The sequence below is a fragment of the Arachis duranensis genome, chromosome 3 (genome assembly GCF_000817695.3).
Source record: "Arachis duranensis cultivar V14167 chromosome 3, aradu.V14167.gnm2.J7QH, whole genome shotgun sequence".
Classification (NCBI taxonomy): domain Eukaryota; kingdom Viridiplantae; phylum Streptophyta; class Magnoliopsida; order Fabales; family Fabaceae; genus Arachis; species Arachis duranensis.
In genome coordinates, this window is record NC_029774.3 from 105,274,069 (window position 1) to 105,283,046 (window position 8,978).

Here is an 8,978-nt window from a genome sequence, read left to right on the forward strand (position 1 = left end):
GAAATTGGGTTTAATCCTCGTTTGGTCGACCTTTTAATGAATTTGGTTTTCATCTCTGTTGGTCTTTATCGTGATCGTGTAGTGAATTTGATTTTCACTTTCTGCCGATCTGTAGCTTTATAATCGGACGATGAATGTTTCAGATTAATGCGGCTTGAGGATTTGTAGAAGATCTAAACAGATTTTATTCAAAATAAAATGCAAATATATACATACGGGAGTTTTATCTTCTAAGTCGGGTGATTTGTAGGTCTTGGCTTGGCGCCTCATTAAAAAACCTTTTCAGAAAAAAGAGTACGTCTAATCCTAAGATCCTTTATCATCCCTAACTGTAGTACCTTCTTAAGTTGCAGGCGTGCCATGACCTAGGAAACTCTCGCCCATCGAGTTCGGACAGTCTGTAGTAGCCCTTTCCCAATACTTCTATGACTCGGTAGGGTCCTTTCCAGTTTGCTGCCAGCTTTCCTTCTCCAGGTCGGGTTGTTCTGATATCATTTCGGATTAGGATGAGGTCATTCTCAACAAAAACTCGCTGTACTACCTTTTGATTGTATCTCGAAGACATTCGACGTTTTAATGCTTCTTCCCTAATTCGAGCTCTTTCTTGGACTTCCGGAAGTAGGTCGAGTTCTTCCCTTTGAAGTTGGGAGTTGGCTTCTTCACTATAGTGGATCACTCTAGGCGACCCTTCTTCAATCTTTACTGGGATCATTGCCTCCATTCCGTAAGCTAATTGGAAGGGTGATTCCTTTGTGATGGAATGTGGCGTTGTTCGATATGCCCATAGGACTTGTGGGAGCTCCTCAGCCCAGGCTTCCTTTGCGTCCTGTAATCTCCATTTCAGCCCAGCCAATATGACTTTGTTGGCAGCTCCAGCTTGTCCATTGGCTTGGGGATGTTCTACGGAAGTGAATTATTGTTTTATGTTCAAGTCGGCCACCAACTTTCTGAAGCCTGCATCTGTGAATTGGGTAGCATTGTCTGTGGTAATGGAGTATGGAACCCCGAACCTTGTGACAAAGTTCCTATATAGAAAGTTTCGACTTCTTTGAGCAGTGGCATTAGCTAGGGGTTCTGCCTCGATCCACTTTGTGAAATAGTCTACCCCTACTATGAGGAATTTAACTTGTCCCGATCCCTGAGGGAAGGGTCCAAGAAGGTCGAGTCCCCATTTTGTGAATGGCCAAGGTGAGGTCACGCTGATGAGTTCTTTTGGCGGGGCGATGTGAAAGTTAGCATGCTTCTGACATGGTGGCATGTCTTTACAAATTCTGTGGCTTCCTTTTGTAGAGGTGGCCAATAAAATCCTGCCCCGAGTACTTTTTTGGAAAGTGCTTGCGCTCTGAGATGATTGCCACAAATGCCACTGTGTACTTCTTCTAGAACCTCCTTTGTGTTGGAAGTCGGCACACATTTTAACAATGGTATTGAAATTCCTCTTTTGTATAGAGTGTTGTTTATGATAGTGTAGTATTGGGCCTCCCGTTTTAACCTCTTTGCCTCCTTTTCCTCTGTGGCGAGTGTTTCTATTTTGAGGTAATTAATTATGGGAGTCATCCATCCTTGATCCTGACCTGTTATGGCTAGGACTTTTTCTTCTTCCGAGATTGATGGGTTCTGCAGAATTTCTTAGATGAGGCTTCTATTGTTGCCCCCTGGTTTGGTGCTGGCTAGTTTTGAGAGTGCGTCAGCTTGGGCATTCTGTTCTCGGGGTATGTGACAGACCTTATATTTTCTGAGTTGTCCGAGCTATTCCCTAGTTTTGTCCAAGTACTTTTTCATGGTGGGATCTTTGGCTTGGTAGCTCCCTGCTATTTGTGAAATGACTACTTGTGAGTCACTGAAGATGATAAGCTTTTGAGCTCTAACCTCCCTAGCCAGCTTCAAACCAGGTAGTAGTGCCTCATATTCTGCTTAGTTGTTCGAGGTAGGGAACCCGAATTTGAGGGAGAATTCGATTTGGGTTCCTTGGTCGCTTTCAATTATCACACCCGCGCCGCTTCCAGTTTTATTTGAGGAACCGTCCATGTAGAGATTCCATTCTGTGGGGATTTTCGGTGTGTCTGTAAATTCTGCAATGAACTCGGCCAGGTGTTGTGATTTGATGGTTGTCCGAGCTTCGTATTGAATATCGAATTCGGACAACTCGACTGCCCATTGCAAGATTCTGTCCGCCAGGTCTGTTTTCTGTAAAATCCCTTTTATGGGCTGGTTGGTTCGAACCCTAATGGTGTGAGCTTAAAAGTATGGACGAAGTCGTCGAGATGTTAGTTTGAGAACGTAGGCAAATTTTTCTATTTTTTGGTATTTCAACTCGGATCCTTGTAATGCTTTACTGATGAAGTATACGGGTTGTTGCCCACTATCATCTTCTCGAACTAGTGCTGAGGCTACTGCCCGACTTCCTACCGCGAGGTACAATATGAGTGATTCTCCTTCCCGTGGTCGAGTTAGGATAGGTTGTTGTCCTAGGAATCTTTTGAAATCTTGGAAGGCTTGCTCGCACTCCGTTGTCCATTCACACTTCTTTCCCTTCCTTAGAGTAGCGTAGAAAGGAAGAAATTTGGACAAGGCTGCCAACCTCCCGTTGAGTCGTTGTACCTCTTTGACACAAGTCGGACTCTTCATGTCGAGTATGGCCCGGCATTTATCCAGATTTGCCTCGATTCCACTTTGTGTGAGTATAAAACCCAAGAATTTGCCAGCTTCTACTGCGAAGGTGCATTTTACAGAATTGAGTCGCATGCCATGCCGTCTTATAGTGTCGAATACTTGGGTCAGGTCGGATAATAGCGTTGCTTCACTTTGTGTCTTTATTAACATGTCGTCCACATAGACTTCTATGACTTTTCTGATGTGATCCGTAAAGACCTTATTCATTAATCTCTGATAAGTAGCTCCCGCGTTTTTAAGACCAAAAGGCATGACGATGTAGCAGTCGTTTGCTTTTGGGGTTAAGAAGGAAGTTTTTCCTTGGTCGGGTGGATACATTGGGATTTGATTGTATCCCGAGTATACATCCATAAACGAGAGGTATTTATATCCGGAGGAGGCATCTACCAGAGCGTCGATACTTGGGAGTGGATAAGGATCTTTTGGGCAGGCTTTGTTGAGATCAGTGTAGTCGGTGCACATTCGCCACTTCCCGTTTGATTTTTTTACCAAGACGACGTTAGCTAGCCATAGTGGGTATTTGACTTCTCTTATGAATCCTGCCTCCAGTAGAGCTTGTACTTGCTCTTCCACAGCTTGGGATCGTTCTGGTTCGAGCTTTTTACACCTCTGTTGTACTGGCCGAGATCTTGGGTAGACTGATAGCTTGCAGCACATTAACTTGGGGTCTATGCCTAGCATGTCTGCGGCCTTCCATGCAAAGAGGTCGATGTTATCTCGCAAGAACTGTATGAGTGATTCTTTTATGTCTTCTTTTAGGATTGTATCGATATTGGTTGTTTGGTCTGGGGTGTCCCTGATCTGGACTTTCTCTACTTCACCTTCGGGTTGTGGGCGGAGTTCTTCCCGCTTCTGCACTCTGCCGAGTTCAATTGTGTGGAATTCTTCTCCTCTGCCTCTGAGGTTTAGGCTTTCATAGTAACAGCGGCGCGCCATCTTCTGGTATGCTTTATTGTAGCTATCCTTCTGCAGTTGGGAATTTCATCCATAGATGTGGAGTCGAGACTATTGCACCGAGCTGATTCAATGTTGTCCGACCTATTAAGGTGTTGTAGGCTGAACTTATGTCGACCATGATGTAATCTATCTTGAGTGTTCTTGACTGGTTTCCTTTTCCGAAGGTTGTGTGTAGTAAAATGTATCCACACGGTTGATCAACCGGGGAGTCTCCCAGTCCGAACAGGCTGTTCGGATATGCTCTAAGTTCTTTTTCTTCCAGGCCGAGCTTGTCGAAGGCAGTTTTGAACAAGATGTCGGCGGAGCTCCCTTGGTCTATCAATGTGCGGTGGAGATTTGCGTTTGCCAATATAACAGTAATGACCATGGGATCGTCGTGTCCTGAGATGATACCGGATGTGTCTTCTTTGGTGAAACGAATTGCGGGGATGTCGGGTGCTTCCTCCTTTCCCTCAACATGATATACTTCTTTAAGATATCTTTTGCGAGATGATTTGGAGATTCCTCCTCCCGCAAATCTGCCGTGTATCATGTGGACGTGTCTTTCTGGTGTACGAGGTGATCGCTCGGTTCGTCTGACATCTTCTTCCCTTCTTTTTTTTCTTTGCTCATTGTCCCGGGTGGCCAGATACCGATCTAATTTCCCTTCTCTTACTAGCTTTTCTATGACATTCTTTAAGTCAAAACATTCGTTGGTGGAATGCCCGCGGATTCGATGATATTCACAATATTCGGTCCGATTTCCTCCTTCTTTTTTGCCTTTGAAGGGTCGAGATGGAGGTATTTTTTCAGTGTGGCAAACCTCTCTGTAGACATCCACAAGGGACACCCGAAGAAGGGTGAAATTGTGGTATTTTTTATTTTTTCCCATGTCGATCTTCCTTCTTTTTGGACTCTTTGTCCTTATCCTGGGAGGGATAGGTGAATCCGGATTTTGAGGTCTCTCCTAGTCGAGAGTTTTCCTCCATGTTGATGTACTTCTCTGCTCGTTCTTGCACTTCGTTTAGAAATGTTGGGTGTTTTTTTGATATAGATTGGCTAAAAGGTCCCTCTCGCAAGCCATTGATGAGGCCCATAATGGCATCCTCTGTTCTTAGGCTTTATATGTCCAGGCACGTTTTGTTGAATCTTTCCATGTAGTTGCGAAGACTTTCCCGTTCTCCTTGCTTGATTCCTAATAGACTTGGGGCATGCTTAGCCTTATCTTTTTGGATGGAGAATCTGGCCAAAAATTTCTTGGCTAAGTCGTGGAAACTTGAGATGGACCTAGGAGGTAGATTGTCGAACCATCTAATTGTTGTCTTTGTTAAAGTAGTTGGAAAGGCTTTGCAACGAACTGCATCTGAGGCGTCGGTGAGTTACATTCTACTTCTGAAATTGCTGAGATGATGGCCGAAATCTGTAGTGCCATCGTACAAAGTCATATCTGGGAGTTTAAAGTCTTTTGGGATTTTGGTCTTCATGATCTCCTTGGTGAATGGATCTTGGTCCTTGCGGGAGCTATCCTCCTGAGGGGATCGGTTAGCATTGGTCTTGAGATCAGCTTCGAGCTTTAGGAGTTTGTCCTCCAATTCCTGGTGTTGCCTCATTTCCTTTTGTAGGTCTTTCTCAGCCTCTCGTTGACGTAGGGCTTCTTTTTCAAGTTGTTTTAAACGGTCTTACAGTGCCTCCATGGCTCCCGCATTTGGAGAATTCTTTTTGTTGTTAAGTTGAGGAGTATCCTTTGGTGTAGTGTCCGCGTTTTTGTGCAGAGTTCTATCCTCTAAATCTGAATTGTGGTCGTTGTCATGGTCATCCGCCATGGTGATGGGATGACTTCCAGGTTCCCTGACAACGGCGCCAATGTTCTGAGGGTTACCTGAAACTGTAGGTCGATCTCGGACGAGATCTTCTGTATTGGTCAGAGTTGACGTATCTGGCTGGTGGGTGGTGGCCGGAGCTGTTGTGTCTGACTTGTTTGCCTAGCTATGCTGCTGATCCTTTGTCACCGGAGGGTGGTGGTACATGCAAGGGATTCCGATGCTTAAGTTAGCAAGGGTATTAAGCAGGTTTTTAGTAGAATCAGAGTATGAGTTATACCTGGGTGCTCCAGTGTATTTATAATGGCGTAGAGTGACCTTCTTAGATAAGATAAGTTAGTTATCTTATCTTATCTTTATCTTATCTTCAAGTGAGGTCATCTTATCTTCAAGTGAACCGCCCTTCTCTCTGTAGGCTTGGGCTGCCTCAAAATTTGGGGCGTGGTCCTCCATTTGGGCCCTTTTGGGCTTTCCTGTGATTTGGCCGAGCTCTTTGAGAAGAGGTCGGATTTGTACTGACCTGAAGAGGTCGGTCGACTTGTCAGTAGAGCATCCCGGGTTGGACAGCTCGACCCAGGGTATGAACAGTTGCTTCTTAGCAACTTTGCTTTGAAAACAACACTTTTAAACTCTTGGGCTGCCATTTAGGTAGCCTTTGAGTCTTTTAATGTTTTATATGCACAATGATGCCTCTAATGTTGCATGCATTTTATCAATCATGCCTTTAATGTTTTACCTTTGCTATCCTTGTGGATTTTATAGAGGTTTTGGTACTTCCCGGTCTAACCTCTTTTGAGTGACAATGTGGGTTTTTCTATCCTCAACTTTTGGATCATGCCTTGCTTTGAGTTTGTGTTATCAACCCTTTGCTTTGGCAGAGTTATCCTTGCGGCTTGGGGTCCGGGCTTTTAGTAACTTGTTCGATAACATTTTAGTGTTCTTTACATAGAACCTTTTTAGTTTCGAACGACTTTCGTAGCCCTATTTTGAGATCGTGCCCTCTTTGAGCGGAGTTGTTCCCTTTTTAGCTAAGCACTTTTGAGCCTTAAGTTGTTTTCAACCTTTTTGGCTTTTGACTTATTCTTTTCTCGAGGTCGTGCTTGTTTTTTTGGGTCGCGCCTTCTGACATCGGCCCAATCTTTTTAGTTATATTCCAACAACTTTTTAGGTAGTGTTCCAATGGAAACCTTTGCTTTATAGTTTGTTCGGACGACTATTTAGCTCTGTTTAAAGATCGTGCTCTCGCTTTAGGTAAAAGATCCCTTTTAGGGGTCATACCTTTTTAGCTGAGCACTTTAGACCTCCTTTCATTGGCCTTTGGGAGATGTTTGTGTCCCTTTTTAGTGATCCTTTCATTGGTCCGACTTCTCTGTCGGGCCTTCTTAAGTTATTTTTAGTAATCCCATTTTTAGTTAGACCTCGTCAAGCCACTTTTTATGGATTACTTTTTATAACTTCTTGCATTAACTTGCTTCTATCGCTTCACCTTGCCGACCTCTTTGTAATCAGGCAATGAATTTTTGCGTTTTATGAGCTTAAATTAATGCGTCTTGGTAGGAAAATTTTTAGGGAATTGATAACTTTTATCCAAATAATAATAAGATAGAGAACATTAAAGTGTGTACATATGATTGTTTACCCTTCTAGGTCGGGCAGTTTTTTAGATTTCGACCTGGTGCCCCATTAAAAAATCTTTTTAGGAAAAAGAGTGTGCCTTGACCTAAGATCTTTTATGATTTTCTAGCTATAGTACCTTCTTAGGTTACAGGCATGCCATGACCTTGGTGGTTCTCGCCCTTCGAGGTCGGACACTTTATAGTAGCCTTTCCCTAGTACTTCTGTAACTCGGTATGGTCCCTTCTAGTTAGCTGCTAGCTTTCCTTCTCCCGACTGACCTGTTCCGATATCATTTCGGATTAGGATGAGATCATTGGTGGAGAAGCTTCTTGGGACTACCTTCCGATTATACCTTGAGACCGTTCGGCGCTTTAGTGTTTCCTCTCTGATCCGAACTCTTTCTCGGACTTCCGGAAGTAAGTCGAGCTCCTCCCTTTGAACTTGGGGGTTGGCATCTTCATTGTAGAAGATCGTTTTGGGGGATCCTTTGTCTATCTCCACGAGAATCATTGCCTCCATTCCATAAGCAAGTCGGAAGGGCGATTCTCCAGTAGTGGAGTGTGGGGTTGTCCGATATGCCCATAGGACTTGTGGGAGCTCTTCAGCCCAAGCTCTCTTTGCGTCTTTTAACCTCCATTTTAACCCGGCCAATATGACTTTGTTGGCAACTTCTGCCTGTCTGTTGGCCTGTGGGTGTTCTACAGAGGTGAATTGGTGCTTTATTCTCAGATCGGCTACCAAGTTCCTGAAACCCGTGTCGATAAACTGAGTGTCATTATCTGTGTTGATGGAGTAAGGAACCCCAAACCTTGTGATAATGTTTCTGTATAGAAATTTCCGACTTCTTTGGGCGGTGGCAGTGGCCAACGGCTTTGTTTCAATCCATTTTGTGACGTAGTCTATGCCTACAATGAGGAATTTGACTTGCCCTGATCCCTGGGGGAAGGGTCTGAGAAGATCGAGTCCCCACTTTGCAAATGGCCAAGGTGAGGTGACACAGATAAGTTCTTCGGGTGGCGTGATGTGAGAGTTGGCGTGCTTCTGACATGGGGGGACGTTTTGACAAATTCTGTCGCTTCCCTTTGCAAGGTAGGCTAGTAAAAGCCAGCTCAGAGTACCTTTTCGGAAAGAGCTCATTCCTCAAAATGGTTACCGCACATGCCACTGTGGACTTCCTGATGAGCGGATAATTTATACGCTTTTTGGCATTGTTTTTAGGTAGTTTTTAGTAAGTTTGAGCTACTTTTAGGGATGTTTTCATTAGTTTTTATGTTAAATTCATATTTCTGGACTTTACTATGAGTTTGTGTGTTTTTCTGTGATTTCAGGTAAATTCTGGCTGAAATTGAGGGACTTGAGCAAAACTCTGAAAAAGGCTGACAAAAGGACTGCTGATGCTGTTGGAATCTGACCTCCCTGCACTCGAAATGGATTTTCTGGAGCTACAGAACTCCAATTGGCGCGCTCTCAACGGCTTTGGAAAGTAGACATCCAGAGCTTTCCAGCAATATATAATAGTCCATACTTTATTCGGAAATTGACGACGTAACTTGGCGTTAAACGCCAAGTACATGCTGCTGTCTGGAGTTAAACGCCAAAAAAACGTCATGATCCGGAGTTGAACGTCCAAAACACGTCATAACTCAGAGTTCAACTCCAAGAAAAGCCTCAGCTCGTGGATAGATCAAGCTCAGCCCAAGAATACACCAAGTGGGCCCCGGAAGTGGATTTATGCATCAATTACTTACTCATGTAAACCCTAGGAGCTAGTTTATTATAAATAGAACATTTAACTATTGTATTAGAAATCTATTGACCATTCGGTCTTTTGATCATTCAGGGGGCTGGCCATTCGGCCATGCCTGAACCTTTCACTTATGTATTTTCAATGGTGGAGTTTCTGCACACCATAGATTAAGGGTGTGGAGCTCT